Raw genomic sequence first — 21389 nt, 5'->3', positions numbered from 1 at the left:
TGCTATAATATCGTATCGTTATCGTGACCTCAATATCGTGTATCGTACCGTATCGTGAGATTAGTGTATTGTTACACCCCTACTGCCAACCTTATCCAGCATAGGCATTGAGGGATGTGGACCTGATGTACCGCGCTGCGCGTGGGGGGGGCACGGCTGGTGTGCTGAAGAGCCTGGTGAATTCTGGGTGAAACAGTTTCATTTATTTAATTTTAAATTGTTTCATGGCTGAGATGTTGAGTGGAAGGTTTAGTAGATTTAATGACTGACTGTCTGACTGTTTAAAGAGTCCTGTGAGGAGGCTGTGGAGCTTTTTAAACTGGGTTTTTGAGACTTTGAACTGAGAATTTGTGTTGCTGCCATATTAGCTGTGTAAAGCATTTCTGTGCAGTTCGGTGTTGAATATTGTGGGTCTTTTCGTGCATTTTTGCAGTGTGTTAAACACTTGTTTGAGCCTCCTCCCTGCTGCGACCCAGCAGGTGGCTGGGGTATTTCAGAAGTTGTTTGATTAGGGCAGGCTAATCCTTGGAAATCCACACTCGTAGGACTGACTGGGATTTTCATTCGTCCAGGACATGCGTTATAAATATGGGGAATATTGGGAGGATTCTGTTCATGTGTGGATGAAAGAGTATAACCTTTCCCGCAAACAGTACTCTGAGTGTCAAAATCTTAACTGAAAAAGAAGAGAAATTGCGTGCAAAACTCCCTCCAAAAGACCGTGTGGGGCCAGTTAGGTCAACATCAAAAAGCTTTAGGAATCTGGAGAGGCAAGGCTGAAGCTCGTCTGAGAAAGCGTCAGCTTAAACATTTACCATGTACAAGCAAAGTAGGGCTGGGGATCGATTCAAATGTCAAGGAACAATTTGATTCCTATTCTTAAGATTCAGAATCGATTATCATGATTTGATAATCGTGAACTATATTAGATTCTTCATCTTTCTGCTCCCTTTCATTCAGAATTTAGGAACGTTTGTGTTTATATTAAATTGTTTGTTGTTTTATTTTATCAATGAATTACATAAAGAATAAATAAATAAATAAATAAATAAATAAATAAATAAATTTGATATATATCGATTTGGGTTAGTGTTATTAAAACAGTTTTTTAGCTGTGGCATGAATTATATGACTGTGTAGTTATGCAACATATTAATACTAGTATTATATTGAGATTCAACAGCAAGTATTGCAGCTAATGATGCTGTAAGGACCAATCAGCTCCCAGAATGCTGATAGAACTGCTTTCAGAAACATCGTGTGCAGTAGAATTATCAAACAGATCCAGGGCAGCAAACACAGGCCGTATGAAATCTGTTTTATTTTTTCCCAAATTCCGTTTAAATTCTTTTTGGTTTTTAATCTTCGAGAATTTGGGTTTTAGCATTGTATGCAAATTTAACCCCAAGACAGTATATAAAGTAATTAAATACAGACAATGTATGCAACTGAAAACTTTAATGTTTTCATACTTTTCAACATATTTAAAGGCAAAAACATGACACCGTGGGACCCGTCCGGGCTCAGCCCGAAACGGCGACGCGGGTCCGCCTTCCCATAGGCCCACCATCCACAGGAAGGACCATGGCAGGCCGGTGCATTGTGGACTGGGTAGCAGTCGTGGTGGGGTGCCTCGACGACCCAATCCCTGGACCAAAACCCTCACAGTGGGGACATGGAATGTCACCTCGCTGGGGGGGAAGGAGCCGGAGCTTGTGCGTGAGGTTGAGAGATACCGGCTAGAGATAGTCGGGCTCACCTCCACACATAGCTTGGGCTCTGGAACCCAGCTCCTTGAAGGGGGCTGGACCCTCCACTACTCTGGAGTTGCCCAGGGTGAGAGGCGGCGGGCTGGTGTGGGCTTGGTTATAGCCCCCCAGCTCAGCCACCATGTGTTGGAGTTCACCCCGGTGAACGAGAGGGTCGCTTCCCTGCGCCTTCGGGTCGGGAAAAGGTCTCTCACTGTTGTTTGTGCCTACGGGCCGAACAGCAGTGCGGAGTACCCGGCCTTCTTGGAGTCCCTGGGAGGAGTACTTGATGGTGCTCCAACTGGGGACTCCATTGTTCTACTGGGGGACTTCAACGCTCACGTGGGTAATGACAGTGATACCTGGAGAGGCGTGATTGGGAGGAACGGCCTCCCCGATCTGAACCCGAGCGGTGTTTTGTTGTTGGACTTCTGTGCGAGTCACAGTTTGTCCATCACGAACACCATGTTCAGGCATAAGGGTGTCCATCAGTGCACGTGTCACCAGGACACCCTAGGCCGGAGGTCAATGATCGACTTTGTTGTCGTTTCATCTGACCTTCGGCCGCATGTCTTGGACACTCGGGTGAAGAGAGGGGCTGAGCTGTCAACTGATCACCACCTGGTGGTGAGTTGGGTGCGCTGGCGGAGGGAGAGGTTGGACAGACCGGGCAGACCCAAACGGATTGTGAGGGTCTGTTGGGAACGTCTGGCCGAGCCCTCTGTCAGGGACATCTTCAACTCCCACCTCCGGGAGAGCTTCTCTCGGATCCCGGGGGAGGCGGGGGACATCGAGTCCGAGTGGACCATGTTCTCTGCCTCCATTGTCAACGCGGCGGCTCAAAGCTGTGGACGCAAGGTCTCCGGTGCCTGTCGTGGCGGCAATCCTAGAACCCGGTGGTGGACACCGGAAGTACAGGATGCCGTTAGACTGAAGAAGGAGTCCTACCGGGCTATTTTAGCCGGTGGGACTCCTGACGCAGTAGATAGGTACCGGCAGGCCAAGCGGGCCGCGGCTCGGGCAGTCTTGGAGGCAAAAACTCGGGTCTGGGAGGAGTTCGGGGAGGCCATGGAGGAGGACTTTCAGTCGGCCTCGAGGAAATTCTGGAAGACCGTTCGGCGCCTCAGAAGGGGGAAGCAGTACTCTGCCGGCACCATTTATGGTGCTGGTGGGGAGCTGTTGACCTCGACTGGGGACATTGTCGGACGGTGTAAGGAATACTTTGAGGATCTCCTTAACCCGACTGACATGCCTTCCACTGAGGAAGCAGAGGGTTGGGGCTCGGAGGCGTGCTCATCCATCACCCAAGCCGAGGTCACCGAGGTGGTTCGTAAGCTCCTCGGTGGCCGGGCACCGGGGGTGGATGAGATTCGCCCTGAGTACCTCAAGTCTCTGGATGTCGTAGGGCTGTCTTGGCTGACACGCCTCTGCGACATTGCATGGAGGAAGGGGACAGTACCGCTGGGGTGGCAAACCGGGGTGGTGGTCCCTCTGTTTAAAAAGGGGGACCGGAGAGTGTGTTCCAATTACAGGGGGATCACACTCCTCAGCCTCCCGGGGAAAGTCTACGCCAGGGTACTGGAGAGGAGATTACGGCCGATAGTCGAACCTCGGATTCAGGAGGAACAATGCGGTTTTCGTCCCGGTCGTGGAACACTGGACCAGCTCTACACCCTCCGCAGGGTGCTCGAGGGTTCATGGGAATTTGCCCAACCAGTCTACATGTGTTTTGTGGATCTGGAGAAGGCATTTGACCGTGTCCCTCGTGCCATTCTGTGGGGGGTGCTGAGTGAGTATGCAGTCCGGGGCCCTCTACTAAGGGCTGTCCGGTCTCTGTATGATCGAAGCAGGAGTCTGGTTCGCATTGCCGGCAGTAAGTCAGACTTGTTCCCGGTGCATGTTGGACTCCGGCAGGGCTGCCCTTTGTCACCGGTCCTGTTCATAATTTTTATGGACAGGATTTCTAGGCGCAGCCAGGGGCCGGAGGGGATCCGGTTTGGGAACCTCAGGATTTCATCTGTGCTTTTTGCAGATGATGTTGTCCTGTTGGCTTCATCAGACCGGGACCTCCAGCATGTGCTGGGGCGGTTTGCGGCCGAGTGCGACGCGGCAGGGATGAGAATCAGCACCTCCAAGACCGAGGCCATGGTTCTCGACCGGAAAAGGGTGGCATGCCTTCTCCGGGTGGGTGGGTGGAGAAGTCCTGCCTCAGGTGGAGGAGTTCAAGTATCTCGGGATCTTGTTCACGAGTGAGGGAACAATGGAGCGTGAGATTGACAGGCGGATCGGTGCAGCGTCCGCAGTAATGCGGTCGATGTACTGGACCGTCGTGGTGAAGAGGGAGCTGAGTCGAAAGGCGAAGCTCTCGATTTACCGGTCAATCTACGCCCCTACCCTCACCTATGGTCATGAACTTTGGGTAGTGACCGAAAGGACAAGATCGCGGATACAAGCGGCCGAGATGAGTTTCCTCCGCAGGGTGGCTGGACGCTCCCTTAGAGATAGGGTGAGGAGTTCGGTCACCCGGGAGGAGCTCGGAGTCGAGCCGCTACTCCTCCACATTGAGAGGAGTCAGCTGAGGTGGCTTGGGCATCTGTACCGGATGCCTCCTGGACGCCTCCCTAGGGAGGTGTTCCAGGCATGTCCCACCGGGAGGAGACCCCGGGGAAGACCCAGGACACGCTGGAGAGACTATGTCTCTCGGCTGGCCTGGGAACGCCTCGGACTCCCCCCGGAAGAGCTGGAGGAAGTGTCTGGGGTGAGGGAAGTCTGGGCATCCCTGCTGAGGCTGCTGCCCCCGCGACCCGGTAACGGATAAAGCGGGAGAAGATGAGTGAGTGAGAACATGACACTAGTTATTCTGGTGTCCAACAAAACGTTCATTTTTTGGGCATAAACAAAAAAAATCCAAGTTATTTGTATGAAATAAATAACTAAGAAATAAATAACTCAAATAGGCCTTTCAATATCCATTTAAAGTGCAAAAAAATAAATTGCAACAGCTCATGTAGTAAACACATATTTTTAGCTTGTCTAATTTATTCTGTCACCAGACACGCATATTTGTCATGGTTTGGTTTAAATTTGTGTTTTATTTTGAAACCCGTGTCTTTGTGTTTCAGTTCTGTTTTGACTTCCCTTGTTCCCATCTGCCCTGATTATCTGCACCTGTGTCTCGTTAACCCCTCTGTGTATATCTAGTCCTGTCTTTCCCTTGCGCCCTGCTGGTCTGCACTGTTTATCCCTCCATGTTTCCTGTTAGGTTTTTTTTCTCAGCTCTCGTGTTTTTTGGTCAAACCTGCTCAGCAGCGCTTTTGCTTTGTTTTTTGATATTAAATCACCGTTTTTTGGAACTCCTGCTTCCTGGTCTCTCCTGTGTTTGGGTCCTCATATAGTAACTTCTGACAATATTGCGATGAAGCACCTGGCATTTCTCATGACAAACCGTGTGTCCGATAACAGAAGAAACCAAACAAGCTATCGTAAATATAGATAATATGAACTTCATTCAACTAATATAACATTTTGAGATTTAAGCTGAAATATCCAAAGCATGAACACTGGTTGTGCACAGTTGGGGGTGTGTATGAGTGCATCCGTGTCCGTGTGTAACGTGTCTAGCGATGCAATGATCTGCAAGTTTTGCAAGCACACGGTTGCCTGGACATGAAACGTGTGAGGATCACTTACAGAGTGAAAAGAATAAACATTACAACACAAAGAGGCTGACGATCATGTACTTTAATGGCGATGTCTGTAATAGGTGGAATCGTAATTTTGTATTACAGTACGACGTGGTGCACGAGCGAGGTCCGTTTACAACGCAGCTGGTTGTCTGCACGAATGGATGCGAACGCAGGCTCAAACAGCAAGTATTTTCCAGCCTTAACAGTCCTGGGGAAGCTGCTCTGTACCTGGGAGTAACAGTCCTGGGAAGCTGCTCTGTACCTGGGAGTAACAGTCCTGGTCCTGGGAAGCTGCTCTGTACCTGGGAGTAACAGTCCTGGGAGTAACAGTCCTGGGGGAGCTGCTCTGTACCTGGGAGTAACAGCCCTGGGGAAGCTGCTCTGTACCTGGGAGTAACAGTCCTGGGGAAGCTGCTCTGTACCTGGGAGTAACAGTCCTGGGGTAGCTGATCTGTACCTGGGAGTAACAGTCCTGGGGAAGCTGATCTGTACCTGGGAGTAACAGTCCTGGGGAAGCTGCTCTGTACCTGGGAATAACAGTCCTGGGAAGCTGCTCTGCTCTGTACCTGGGAGTAACAGTCCTGGGGAAGCTGCTCTGTACCTGGGAGTAACAGCCCTGGGGAAGCTGCCCTATACCTGGGAGTAACAGTCCTGGGGAAGCTGCCCTGTACCTGGGAGTAAGAGTCTTGGGGAAGCTGCTCTGTATCTGGGAGTAAGAGTCTTGGGGAAGGTGCTCTGTATCTGGGAGTAACAGTCCTGGAAGTAACAGTCCTGGGGGAGCTGCTCTGTACCTGGGAGTAACAGTCCTGGGAGTAACAGTCATGGGGGAGCTGCTCTGTACCTGGGAGTAACAGTCCTGGGGAAGCTGCTCTGTACCTGGGAGAAACAGTCCTGGGGAAGCTGCTCTGTACCTGGGAGTAACAGTCCTGGGGAAGCTGCTCTGTACCTGGGAGTAACAGTCCTGGGGAAGCTGCTCTGTACCTGGGAGAAACAGTCCTGGGGAAGCTGCTCTGTACCTGGGAGTAACAGTCCTGGGGAAGCTGATCTGTACCTGGGAGTAACAGTCCTGGGGAAGCTGATCTGTACCTGGGAGTAACAGTCCTGGGGAAGCTGATCTGTACCTGGGAGTAACAGTCCTGGGAAGCTGCTCTGCTCTGTACCTGGGAGTAACAGTCCTGGGAAGCTGCTCTGCTCTGTACCTGGGAGTAACAGTCCTGGGGAAGCTGCTCTGCTCTGTACCTGGGAGTAACAGTCCTGGGGAAGCTGCTCTATACCTGGGAGTAACAGTCCTGGGGAAGCTGCTCTGTACCTGGGAGTAACAGTCCTGGGGAAGCTGCTCTATACCTGGGAGTTACAGTCCTGGGGAAGCTGCTCTGTACCTGGGAGTTACAGTCCTGGGGAAGCTGCTCTGTACCTGGGAGTAACAGTCCTGGGAAGCTGCTCTTTACCTGGGAATAACAGTCCTGGGGAAGCTGCTTTATACCTGGGAGTAACAGTCCTGGGGAAGCTGCTCTATACCTGGGAGTAACAGTCCTGGGGAAGCTGCTCTATACCTGGGAGTAACAGTCCTGGGGAAGCTGCCCTGTACCTGGGAGTTACAGTCCTGGGGAAGCTGCTCTGTATCTGGGAGTAACAGTCCTGGGGAAGCTGCTCTGTACCTGGGAGTAACAGTCCTGGGAAGCTGCTCTGTACCTGGGAATAACAGTCCTGGGGAAGCTGCCCTGTACCTGGGAGTAACAATCCTGGGGAAGCTGCTCTCCCCCGTACCTGGGAGTAACAGTCCTGGGGAAGCTGCCCTGTACCTGGGAGTAACAGTCCTGGGGAAGCTGCCCTGTACCTGGGAGTAACAGTCCTGGGGAAGATGCCCTCTACCTGGGAGTAACAGTCCTGGGAATGTGGGGCCTCATTTAAAATGGAGTGCGTAGGATTCATACTAAAAGTGCACGTACGCCCAAAAGCCGAAAATGGCGGGCGCAAAAAAAAATCCGGATCTATAAAACCGCGTGCACGCAGACTTCCACGCAATGTTCCCTTTATGAATCACAGTCCACCTGGAAAGCTGCGCAGCTGAATCCGCCCCATATCCTGCCCTCAACACGCCCATAAATCCATATGGATGAGCCTACTGAGCATGTGCAGCAGCTTCCTGCAGCCTGTTAGGGATGAATGCGTCAGAATGAATGAACGTGTCGAGCCACCGTGCCACTGAATTTTGCTGAGATCTGAGATTGAGATGTTGTGGATGATGTGGAGAGAGGACAGTGAAACGAGATTATTTGGTGGTCACAGTAAAAGTAGAAAAAGTAGGGTATATAAATAGTATAAAATAAAGCGAGTGAGTGGCAGCACGTCGTTGCTGCCCGTTAGTGCCACGATCGCACGACGCAATATCCAATGGGGGCATGTCCCCCCCACTTTTCAAAATGATGTATTTGTCCCCCCCACTTTTTACAGTTTAAAAACTAACGGTAGGCTCAGCAAATCATCAAGACACTCGGGACGGCGGCCCGGCAGCCCCCGCTCCCCCTCCTCCCTCCCGTCTCTCTTCAGAGCTGCTCTGGGCTGTTTTATGGTTCCGCGTTATACCAACGCAGAGCCTACGGCGTAGGGTACGCGGCGACGCGCACCATACGCCGTACCCTACGGCGTAGGCTCTGCGTTGGTGTGACGCAGAACCATAATTCCGGCTTAGTAAACAACATGAGCGCACGTACCGGTGCATGACAGGCAGACACACACGGGGAGAAGGGACTATTTCTTTAATTTTTATTTTTTTAAACTTTATCCTTATGAACGCAATTATATAGTCCAACTTTCCTTATTTTAATCAGAACACTTTCTATTTTCCTCTTCGGCGTGGAGTAGTGGGCTCGGAGCGGCAGTCATCCCCGCCCCCGCCCCCCCCCCCCGCCGCCTGCTCCGTTATCAGCACTATTTTATTATAAGTCTGATATATGTTGTGATATGTGATGACATTATTAAGAGTATGACATGAATCTGGCTTCATTTCACCACCTCACAGCCTGCGTCGCCAGTTCCCCGTGTCTTAAGTACATTCTTACGGGAGGGTCCTGGTTGCCGTAGGGATACGCAGATTTTTCGGTTAGTTTTTTCTTTTTAGATCCGAGGCTTTGCGTAGATGGTGGCTTCCGCAACTTTCAGCCGCTTTTTCTGCGCAAGCAAGCTTTATAGATGAGGCCCCTGCTCTGTACCTGGGAGTAACAATCCTGGGAAGCTGCTCTGTACCTGGGAATAACAGTCCTGGGAAGCTGCTCTGTACCTAGGAATAACAGTCCTGGGAAGCTGCTCTGTACCTGGGAATAACAGTTCTGGGAAGCTGCTCTGCGTCCCCGGCTTTTAGTGACCCCTCTTGAAGCATTTTCTCGAAAGAAAAGTTAAAGGTATGGTCCCTGATTTTGGAGAGCTAGCAAGATTTGAAAGTGGCACCTCCTCTAGGGGGGGTTAAGGCTGAGTTACACTGGGACACTGAGCCGAGGAGGACCCGTGGGAAGTGGACACGGTGGTCTGGAAGCAGAGTGGCAGGCTGGAAGTAGAGAGACGTGACGAGAGCGCGCATGAGACGGAGGAGGGCGTGGGCGGGACTTAAAATGAAGGCATCTGATTGGTTCTTTCCCCCCTGCCAAGCCTCTGGTCCTTTGACCAATCCTTTTCATTCCGAGTTTTTACAGGATTAAAGCTGTCAGAGAGGTCGGATTTTTTTCTTTCCTTTTTCTGAACACATTATTCACTGGCTACTCTCAGGACCATTTCACCCAGTATAACAACAAATGTTTTTGAATACGATCACAGAGTATACCTTTAATTTAGTCCAAGAAAAAAAAAAACTTTTACGTAACTTTTTAAGCCTTTCAGGAGTTTTAAAAATCAACGCTTTGTTTTTTGTTTGTTTTTTTTTACCTTGTTTGCATACATATTAATAATTAATACCATGCTGGTAAGGACCTAAAGCATAAAAAAAAAACCTAAAGCATATATGTGCATTTTTGATATTTTTAAATATGTCACATATATTTATTTTATTAACATATTGTGGCAGGATGAGGCTCGACTCCAGAGGTTGGTAAAACACGTCTTTATTCCGTGACAGCGGAATCCAACTGACTAGAAGAACTGTCAGTTGACAACTGCCAGTTGACAACAGTAAACAAACACACGTTGCTAAGCAACCAATAAACGCTTGTGACCACGCCCCCTTCCATACAGTCCTGATGGGTGCGAGGTCCGTTATTGTGTCCGCCACACAGCCCCCCCCAGAACACCCAGAAGGTTGTCCTTGGAAGGGCCCATCAGTCCCTCACTGGTGGCTTAATCAGCCGACCATAACGGCTGCGCCGTCCTTCCTGTACCACCACAGGAGCATCAGTGTGAGCAGGATGTTGCGGAGAAAAAACAACAGTCTTCGGTGGTAAATTAGAACGTCCATCCTTTGTAGCATCGACAGGAGGTCTCAGTGGAGGGCGTCCACGACGGGGGACCTGGGCCGGGACCACAGCTTCATCCGCTATAGTGTGTGCGGGTTTAAGCCTATCTAGTGCCACGTGCTCTTTGCGGCCACCTAGGTCTAGCAAAAAAACCTTAGGGCCTCTCTCGAGGACTCTAAAGGGGCCGTCGTATGGAGGCCGTAGAGGAGAACGATGAGCATCATGCCGCACGAAGACAAACTGAGCCGACTTGAGCTCCGATGGAAAGAATGTTCGCGGAAAACAGTGGTGAATAGGCCCCGGGGTCAAAAAACAATTTGATGCGAAGGGACCGCTTGCTGGGTGAATTTGCGAGCCGAGCTTTCAGGCAAAAATTCTCCAGGCACACGAAGTGGCTGACCGAACACGAGCTCTGCGGGCGACGCATTTAAATCTTCCTTCGGGGCCGTGCGCAAACCGAGCATGACCCACGATAAGCGGTCCACCCAGTTACCATCCGAGAGCGCAGCACGCAGTGCTGCTTTGAGGGACCTGTGAAAACGTTCACAAAGGCCATTAGCTTGTGGGTGGTATGCAGTAGTACGGTGTACCTGCACTCCCAAAGCTTCTGCCAAAGGCGACCAAAGTTCTGAAATAAACTGGGGGCCTCTGTCAGACGTGATGTCAGACGGGACACCAAAACGTGAGACCCAGGCACCCAGGAAAGCACGCGCCACATCTTTTGACCCTGTAGAGGAAAGGGGCACTGCCTCGGGCCACCTGGTGGTACGGTCCACCATGGTGAGGAGGTGCGTGTAACCCTGCGATGGAGGAAGAGGGCCCACCAGGTCGATGTGGACATGGTCAAACCGCCTGGCTGGAATGGGGAGCGGTTCCAGGGGTGCCTTTGTGTGCTGGTGAACTTTAGCCCGCTGGCATGCTACACATGCAGCTGCCCACTCCTTAACCTCCCTGCGGAGGCCGGGCCAGACGAACTTGGCCCCAACCAGTTTCACTGACGCCCGGATGCCAGGGTGTGAGAGAGAGTGTACGGAATCGAAAACCCGCCGGCGCCAGGAAACTGGGACCACCGGACGGGGCCGACCAGTGGAGATGTCGCAGAGAAGAGCTGGACCTCCGACCTCCACCGCCAAGTTCTCTAGTCTTACCCCTTTTACACCAAGCTGGTTCCAGGGCTGGTTCTGGGCTAGAGCCAGACTTAGCACCAGTTCTTTGGTTTTACACAGCCTAAACCCCGGCTCCTGGCTCTCAAAACGGGTGCTACGCCAGCCCCTTTGAGCTGCTGGGCCAGCTCAAAGAACCAGTTACGCTGGGGGCTGGGGGCGGGGCTGGGGACGGTGTTACTGAACTACCGAGGCAGAATAAACACGGAAGCGCGCCGTTTTTAAACAACAGAGCGTTGAAGACGCAGACTCTTTTATTATTACATCCATTTATTTAATAATGGATGTAAAACAGAAGCAGCAGTGGTCTACGGTACAATCCATCAACAGTAACGTCTGCGGGCTCCGTGCCCGCTGATGCAGCCTCGCGTCCGAGCCCGCGGGGAAGCGCTCCAGCCCTGGGACGCTTGGACGCGCCGCTGCGCCGCTGCATCGCCGGGCTCCGTGCCCGCCGAGGCAGCGCAGCTCGATCCATTTATTTAATAAAAATTCCTGGCCCGCGGGGACGCCTCCCAGCCCGCCGTTCTGGTCCGCGTTACACCAACGCAGAGCCTATGGCGTATGTTACGTAACCTACGGCGTATGTTACGTATGAGGAGAGGAAAGGAGAGGAGAGGAAAGGAGAGGAGAGGAGCTGCTGTGCCCCGGGGCTGCGCAGAGCCTACGGCGTAGGTTACGCGGCGACGGGCGCCGTACGCCGTACCCTACGCCGTAGGCTCTGCGTCGATTTAACGCGGAACCATAAATCAGCTCCGCAGCCGGCAGGCAGGCAGAAATTCCGAAATTTTCAGATCAAATTTCTTAACAGGCGTTATTTGGATAAACTGAGCCCAGGTTGGGGATCTTAAAGGTTACTTTACCTGAAAAAATATTAAAACTTAATAAAGTGCCATATTAACAGCGCTACAGCTGAAATTAAAACAGCTTTTGTCTCTCAGCTTCCTGATCAGGGTGGGGATGAAAACGAGGGGGCGTGGTGACGTGATGACGTGGCTCTCTGGCCAGCTGCAGGCCAGCACCAGCTGTGTAAAAGCAAACGGTTCTTACTTAGAACCAACCGCGAACCGGCTCTAGCTCCAGCACTAGCACCAGCCCTGGAACCAGCTTGGTGTAAAAGGGGTATCTGAGACCGGTACCAGCAGACCTAAGAGTCGCGATGTCCTGGTCATCAGCCTGGTCAGCAGCCATAGCAGAAAAATCAACTCCCAGGTTTACAGGGCACACAAGCGCGCGTGACAGGCAATCGGCCACCAGGTTTGTTTTACCCGCGACATGCCGAATGTCCGTGGTAAACTCTGAGATGGACGCTAGATGGCGCTGCTGGCGAGCGGACCACGGCTCTGTCACTTTAGACATTGCAAATATCAACGGCTTAGGGTCTACATATGCCGTGAATGAACGGCCTTCTAGAAAAAAACGAAAATGACGGGTGGCGAGGTACAGCGCCAACAACTCACGGTCAAAAACACTATACTTTCGCTCACTGTCACGTAGTTTGCAGCTGAAAAATGCAAGAGGTTGCCAAACTCCTGCCACCAGTTGCTCTACGACTCCCCCTACTGCTATGTCCGAAGTGTCGGTTGTCAAAGAAATGGAGGCCGAAGGTGATGGGTGAGCTAAAAGTACTGCATTGGCCAGGGCAGACTTAGCATCCTCAAAGGCACTGATGCGGTCAGGTGTCCAGTCCACTGGGTAACAGCCTTTCTTTTTTTGCAAGGCTCCATAAAGCGGCTGCAGGAGGTGGGCGGCGCGAGGGAGGAAACGGTTATAAAAATTAATCATACCCAAAAACTCCTGCAGCGCCTTAACCGAGGCCGGGCGGGGAAACTCTGCCACCGCTTGAACCTTAGACGGCAGTGGAACTGCACCCTGAGCTGAAATCCGGTGCCCTAAAAAATCAATAACCGGCAGGCCGAACTGGCACTTAGCCGGGTTGACAATAAGGCCGTGTTCATCTAGCCTCTGGAAGACCAGTTTGAGGTGTGCCAAATGCTCTTCTGTTGAGGAACTGGCCACCAAAATGTCATCGAGGTAAATGAACACGAACGTGAGGTCTCGCAACACAGAGTCCATCAACCTCTGAAAGGTCTGCGCTGCCCCCTTCAGGCCAAAGGGCATGCGCAGAAATTCAAAAAGCCCAAACGGGGTAATTACAGCGGTCTTAGGCACATCCTCTGCTCTCATGGGAACCTGGTGGTAACCGCGTACTAAATCCACCTTTGAAATAGATGGTTGTCCCTGCTAAATGCGCGGAAAATCCCATTCTGTGGGCATGAGCAAGACGCTAGCCAGAATCCAGGCAACTTTCTTGAATGCATGAAACTCCTCAAAAAATTTGACCCATTTCTCCAAAAATATAAGCCTGCTTCTAATGCCACCTACCTCTCCAATTCAACCCAAAATGAAATGATTAACTGCATTTGACATGAAATAACTGAAAACATCACAAAGCAAAGTTAGGTCCTCCAAAATGTACTCATGGCAGATGAATCCAGAGACCACCACACAGAGCAGCTGTCTGTCTGTGTTCGTTATGTCACAAAAAAGGTTACCCCAAAATACTTTTTTTGGGCTACAGAAATTAGACAGATTTGATGCAAAGTCCATTGCAGATGGAGTAGAAGCAGTGCTGCAGTCTCACAACCTGGGTGACCTCGTGTGTTGCACAAACATACGATGGAGCAGCAGTGATGAGTGAAGCAGTCGGGGGTGTCCAGGTCCGCTTCAGAGAGCGACACCCTGAAGCAGTGTATGTACACTGTTATGCACATGAGCTCAACCTTGTCCTGTGTTACCCATGTAAAGCCATACCTGAAGCTGCCACATTCTTCGACCTGCTTGAAAACATGTACACATTTTTCAGCAACTCTCTTGTTAACCAGAACAAGTTTGTAGAAATCCAGAACCAACTTGGATTAAAGCCATCTTAAATTGTACAGCTCTCCACAACAAGATGGGCTAGCAAGGTTAGGTCTGTCGGAGCTGTCTTGAACAAGATTCCTGCCATTCTAGCATGTCTCAGCACCATGAAAACAGCCATGGCCCAAGGGATCCAGTCAAAGCTCTGCAAGCCAAAGACAATCTACATGCTGGTGATGTTTGCCAAACTCCTCGGGATAACTGAAGGGCTTGGACTTGGGCAGAGCAGGTCAGTATAAGAGGGCAACCGTTCAAAGTTTGAAAGATCTCCGCACAGACGCTGGAGCTGAAGATGTGTTCAAGAGGGCCATGACCTTATGGGAGGAAAATCACATCCAGCTCCCTGTTGGTCCCAGGCAGAAACAAAAAAGACTTTATGGTTTTGTGGTAGAGTCAGCCTGTGGGTCAACCTCCAATCCAACCACCTGTGATGATTTCAGACGTCAGCTTTTTTATCCGTGCCTGGACAGGAGCTCACCCATCGATTTTCAGATGTGGGAGAAGAGCTTATGTTAGGCATTCAAGCCTGCGACCCAACCACAGCGACCTTTCTCTCTGAAGATGCTCTCAAAAGCCTTGCTACCCATTATAAGTTTCAACTGAAGCCAGAAGAACTGCTGGTGGCTAAAAACTTAATCAAGAGAAGGATGGAGAAACAGAATGTTCCTGATACAGCCACTGTGGTCAAATTACTTGATGGAGACATGTTTTCCAGCCTGAAGGCAATCCTCCAAATGGCCCTGAACTTTCCAGTAAGCAGCTGCAGCTGTGAACGCTCCTTCAGTGCCTTGTGCCGTCTTCACACATGTTTAAGGAGGACCATGGGCCAAGACAGGCTCAATGACCTAGCCATCATCTCCATTGAGAAGGACAACCTGGATGCCATAACCCCTGACAACATTATTGACAGATTTGCTCAATTGAAACCACGTCAGCCTTATGTTGCCACCACAACAAGAAAAGTAGAAAAAAGGATTGAGAGGGGATGGGAGATAAGGGTTGGGGGATAGCAGCTGGAAAGTAGTGTAATGAAGAAATTGAACAAAGAGTGCACACCAAAAAACAACTAAAAAACAGAAGGAGAGTGAAGAAGAAAGGAGAGAGATGAGGGTGGTGAGAAAGGAGTGAAGAACAGAAGTTATGAGAAGGAGAGAAAAGAAAAGTGTGTGAGAAGCCAGGAGTGGAGAATTGGTGGTCAGAAATGAGTCTGTATAAGGAGTTAGGAAGAGAGAAGAAAGTGAGGAAAAGAGTGAAAGAGAGAATTGGAAATGAGACATAAAACTGGAGAAAGCAGAGGAACAGAGACAAGATATGAAAAAGGGTTGAGAAGGAATGTAAACCAGAGCAGCATAGGATAGCAGAGGTGGCAGCCAGGATCACATGTAAGACAATAAGATGAATTTTCAGTTTGTTTTTTACATATGAAGTTTATGAGGATCACATGTAGGCTGCTGTAAGAAAATAAGATGCATTTTATTATGTGTTTTTTGCATCTTAAGTTTCCGATCAATCTTGATACCTTTTTTGTTTTATATTTTCTTCGTTCAGTGGATGCGAGGCATGTGCAGCTGATGTCCTGGATCCAGTGAGTTCAAGCAGCTGCTTACTAGGGCTACAACTAACAATTATTATCTTGATTCTTGGTTCTTTTTATTTTTTAAATATATTTTTACCCATTCTATCCCCCAGTGCTCCTACCTAAGTGACAGTCCATTTATAAAGCTTGCTTGCACACAAAACAGGGCTTGAAAGATGCGCACGCCACCTTCTACGCAAAGGTTGGGATCTTAAAAAAAAAAACGAACGGAAAAATGTGTGTATCTTTACGCCAACCCTGACCCTAGCGCACGAACATTTTGAGATATGGAGAACTGGCGACGCAGGCGGTGAGGTGGTGAAATGAAGCCAGATTCATGTCATACTTTTAATGACGTCACATATCGGACTTATAGATCCATGTACACCCAAGCCGGTGCTCTGCCGAGTTGTCCTACCTCGGCAGAAAATACTACCGTACCATCCCCGTTTCTTTTATCTCAGTTTCTTTTTTTTCAAAAGGTTTTTCATGCAAATAGACGATTTAACAGCAGGAAGTCAGAATGTGCTTCCACATAGATCTATGTGCACGACGCTTTGGAAAAAAAAAGTCAGATCACGCTTCCACATAGATAAATGCAGGTAGGATGATTTGACAGATGAAAATACCCCGTCAGATCACGCTTCCACATAGACATCAACATTTATTTATGTGGAAGCGTGATCTGACAGGTTTTTTTCATCTGTCAAATCCTCCTACCTGCCAATATCTATGTGGAAGCGTGATCTGACATTGTTTTTTCTTCCACCGAAGCGTCGTGCACATAGATCTATGTGTCGAGTTTTTCACGAGTGTCGTGAAAAGTGCACGATATCCACCATTAAATCACTCTCTGACTGGGACACGCTAAAATCTGCTCAGCGGTGTATTCTAGCAGTCTTTAGCGAAGCAGATCAAACAGGATGAAACAGAGTACACAGAGGCCATGAAAACAAACTCATCATATCCTTTATCAGATACCTCACAGCCCCTCCCCTCTGTCTGCATCTGTACAACACGAGCAGACCGCGGGACCTCGGGGCACCGAAACAGCTGCTGCCTCGACACGGCCCTGGTTACATAACCCATCTAAGACACACACGCATGCACACACATTCACATGCATACGCAGAGGCAGGTGGACGCATTTTTCTTACCATCCCCTCCCTTACTCATCATCCTTCCCACCTCCCCAGCTCCATCCCTGACACGCCTGGACCAGGACGCTGCCCTTGTAGCAGATGACGGAGGGGGAGGATGTAAAAAGAGGTCATGTCTGGCTGCTACCAAAGATGACCGCTTCGTACGACTACTACACCAACACAAACATGTTCCTTTAAAAAAAAAAAAGGGAAAAAAAGTAATTCTATTACATTTTCACTGTCTGACAAACACTATATTCTTTTATAATTTTCTATGTGTAAATCCTCCCAACTCGCACCAGTGAAACATCAGATCACCCACTATCCTGTCCTCTTCAGATCTGCTAAAGACATTCGTTGTTTCTAATAACGTTGACTTTACAGCAGGGGAATGCTCGGGGAGGAAGTCCACGTGAATCCTCAGAAATCTTTGAGACATTGCCAGAACCCAGAACTCGGTTAGGATTTCTGCACATCAGGGAAATGCTGGCTTGCAACCCAGACTCAGCCCTATAACACACCTCAATAACTTTTTAACATTATTATCAGTGATACTGGTGAACTGAAATCACTCGGTTGATTAAATACTTTTCCAGCATCTAGAATTAAAAGCCATATTAAGCTGTGCCCCATCAAAACAACATATAAAAAGGACATTTTAGAGCTTTTTCCACTATCAGAAGTAATATTGTATTGTGAGATTGTAAGGCAGTGTAACATTAATGAATTCAACTATTTTAGGACCATGAAAATGCGTACCCTGTATCAGCAGAAGTCAATAACGGCCCTACTGTTTTTCCATACGAGAGAATAAGGCTCTGCAGACGACTGACGTTTTTTTTGTGGCCATATTGAACTGGCTGCTGACTTGAGTCCATACCTTTTATGTTTTTATGTACAATAACTTGTGTACTCGATGCCCCGCCTACTACAATCCTCCAAGCAGGATACTATGATTGGAAAAAGTTAATGTGCTGCTGCTGGTGTCTGTATCCGCAACCAAGCATTCCTGGCTGTTACTGCAACACCTTTACAACACAGACATGTGTCAACGGGCCTCTTTGGATACATGCTGGTAAATCAAATGTAGAGTGACACTGGTACGCTGAATGCCTGTTTATACTTGGCCCGAGGTGTGGACAAGCCTCTCATAGTTATGCAGTCTGCATGCTGAACTCCACTGCAGGTATGCCAGGCATACGCCGAGTGGATCACACAAGCAGACGAGTCCGCACAATCACTAACTAACTAACTAACTAACTGTAATCACTAACTAACTGTACGCGATAAGCTTATGACCCGTGCACACTCTCTGATGACAACATTCACATCACGAGTCTTCCAGTATGAAATACCATCTAGGAGGATGAGGACCCTTTATTATGAACGAGCCATGTAGACGTTTGATCCCTGAATTCGGAATGGCTTGCAGCAACTGGTATCAGTTTTGTGAATACAAACGCAAGTCACACATCCTTCAGCAAGATGACGCTAAACTGCACCCTGTACAAAAGCCAGGCAGCAAGAGAGTCTAAGTGCTGGCCTGTCTGCAGTCCAGATCTTTCATGATGATAATAAAAGTTAGTGCATCATGAAACTAAAAACATTGACAGAGAACCAAGACTGCTAAGAAACCCCAATCCTATATTAAACAAAAATCGGACAAAACTCTCCCAAAACTCCATCAATTGATCTCCTCAGCTACCAAACAAAAGTATAAAGATTGTTGATAAGGGAGGAGGGGACAGATGGTAAGACATTCCCTCAATTTCTATGCTTGTTGTGGACAAACAATGGGTTTGTGTCATTTGAAAATCATTGTCTTTTATTCTTATTTATTTTTACAGCATCATAACTTATTTTTGGAAAATGGGGGTGTACATCAAAAGTTACCAGCGTGTTCCTTGGTTCTAGGTCCTGCTATGTTTGCTTTTGATGTTTCTCTGCATGCTTCATATGTTGTTGACCGTACAGGAAATCCAATGACACCACTGGACCCTCAAGGAACATGGTGATAATAATAACTACAGTGCTTCTGCTAAGCCAGTCTCTGTCTATTGGTATTTAATGCAACCTGACACTTGATATCATAGCAGCCTCTCCCTGCAGTAGGAGCAGCCATAGGCTGGGGGACACATTTCATATTCCATGCCATCCTGTCACACATCCACGATTCATACCGAGGCACCATGAGCATGTCAGGAACACTCTGGAGCACCAATGTGCTGGGATATGTCAATGCAAAGGAATTTGAACAGAGGCTGCAAAATCACAAAGAGGGAAACCCACATACTTGCACAGTATACACACAAATATCCCGGACACCTTCTGCGAGTTGACCCTATAACTCCAACTTTGCTCATGTCTTCTATTAATGTAGAAAAGTATCCCATGATAGTGAAGAAACATCACTTTCACTCACACAGACCAACCCCCCATCCCTCACCCCCCAAGAAATGAACGGGGCTAGTACCCACTAACTCTTTGCACTATTCTGCACAACTGTGCATAATATAATTGCACTGGAGTTTTTACAAACTACCTCCTCGCACTGCTGTAAACACTTCCACACTCATCTGAATGCTGCAATCATCCATGTATATACTGAAAATCTAATCTATGTTAATCATATAATCACATCTCATCTGTTCATGATATATATTATCATTCATCCATATCTGACCTGCACCTTGTAGCAATAGCTATTTATTAATCTGCACTGTGTACATACATATTTATGTATATGTGTATTTTGGGGCATATGCTGTACATTGTGTTTATTTCACTGCATAAGCACTTCTGGTTAGATGCTAACTGCATTTCGTTGCCCTGTACTTTTGACATGTGCAATGACAATAAAGTTGAATCTAATCTAATCTAATCTAATCTAAAAATCAACAAGGCATTTGCGCAGCACAGTCTGGACTCACTTTGACTAAAAGCACAACGAGGGGACAGCGGGGAGCTGGCTGGGGAACCTCGCCCAGTGGCGACCCCCCCTACAAATTTGCTGGCCACTCCACTTGCCTCAAAAAAAAAAAAAAAAAAAAAGAAAGACACTTGCCGGTCAAATAGATTCTATCGTCAGTTTCTTTAAAGGAGCTTGAGGCTCCTTTTAAGAAATGAGACTCTCTAGCGCCACCCTTCACCACGACGGCCGTCGGGGGTACTGCAGCCAACAGTGAAGCCGGCACGGGAGAACGGGGAGAACGCACATGCAGCGTCATGTGAAGTCACATCCGCAGCCCAGCGCGGGAAATTCGGGACCGAATTGCAGCACATTTTGCAGCACACAGCCTGTTCAAGGCAAAGGAGAGATACACCAGAGGGCTCATTCTTTTGGGTTTGGAACGCTTCATCTGACATTATTACTAGAAAACTTAAAATGTATACGGATTTTTTTCATAAATCTTGCCACAATCTGGCCTCAAGCTCCTTTAAGTATTTCTGAGCCTAAAAATAATTATAATTATATATATATATTAAAAATGCATATATATGTGTGTATATATATATATATATATATATATATATATATATATATATATATATATATATATATATATATATATATATAGGCCTATATGCCTTAGGTTTTTACCAACATGGTATTAACCATTAATATATATGCAGACCAGTTAGAAAGTAAAAAAAATAAAATAAAATCTGAGCCTGTATACTACAATAGTTGATGAAATCCTGTAATGATGGCTTTTAGTTTTGGTGTCCACCCCAAGAAATTAAGTGGCCCCATCTGGCCCCCCCTAGAAAACATTTTTGGAGGCGCCCCCGGCCGGGGAGCCGCGCGCGCCGGCCGGCTCGGCTGCACGGACCCCCGGGTAGAGAGCCGGGCAGAGAGCCGCCAGCAGGCCGGCGCAGCGCACAGGTGACGCGGGGACAGCGCTTGCCTTGCAGCGCCGTGCCCGCAGATGCGACTTCCCCTGCGTTTCTTCTTGAAAGTGCGTTAAATGATCGCGCTCACCAGTACTTACGTGGAAGCGTCTGTTGGAGCGCCGTTAAAACCCGTCATCCTCACGAGTGGCAGCAGGCTTAATGCACGGAGGGAAAGCAGAGCAATCCTGCAGAGATAAAAGTGTTGTGTTCCTGAGAGTTCCTGCTTCAGTGCGCGCTCCAGGACGCGGACGAGGAGCAGCCACGCTGGCCGGCGGGGCTGCCAGAGTCCCGGGCATGCAGGGGGAAGTGTACGGCGACCACTGGTCGTCTACGCTCGGTCCTCCACCCCCAAGCATGCACGGCAGGGTGAATGCAGGTCAGGGGGAGAGCAGCGCCGACAGGCTCTACGGCGCCCTCTGCTGGCCCCGTGGCAGCACTGCAGTCTAGGAGCTTACATAATCACAATCAGAATCAGAATCAGCTTAATTGGCTAATTTTGAACATGCCCGACAAGGAATTTGACTCCGATTATTTCGCTCACTGTACCCAGATTTAAAAAGTAGCAAACAGTAAATAAACAAATGTGGCACTTATTAACATACAATTCCCTGACGCCCCCGTCTGACCTCACCCCTCATTGCAGTATATAAATGACCAATTCTAACTCTAATAATTTTTCCTGGCATTATCATGATATATTGTTTCATAGTGTATTATTATATTAAGTTATGAAATCTCATGGGATGTTAAACTATAGTATTATTATATTGTTATATATTATAGTATGGTGATATCATTTTGTTATATGTTATAATATTA

General features: G+C 48.5%; 1 protein-coding gene across 3 annotated transcripts in view; it reads right to left on the bottom strand.

Moving 5' to 3' along the window:
* The window catches only part of LOC133422616 (thyroid hormone receptor alpha), a 139289-nt gene extending 118375 nt beyond the window's left edge, over nucleotides 1-20914 (bottom strand). For 2 of the 3 annotated variants that reach the window (XM_061712639.1, XM_061712636.1), the window contains exon 1: nucleotides 20669-20914. The gene's annotated coding sequence lies outside the window, so the exon portion shown is untranslated. Of the gene's footprint in view, nucleotides 1-20658 lie in introns of all 3 variants that reach the window. The other variant, XM_061712637.1, reaches the window with a different exon arrangement.
* Between the last annotated feature and the right edge of the window lie 475 nt (nucleotides 20915-21389).

Source organism: Cololabis saira, chromosome 21 (genome assembly GCF_033807715.1).
Source record: "Cololabis saira isolate AMF1-May2022 chromosome 21, fColSai1.1, whole genome shotgun sequence".
In the NCBI taxonomy this organism is placed as follows: Eukaryota; Metazoa; Chordata; class Actinopteri; order Beloniformes; family Belonidae; genus Cololabis; species Cololabis saira.
The sequence above is the reverse complement of the archived record's forward strand: the minus strand, read 5'-3'. Positions and strand labels throughout refer to the sequence as shown.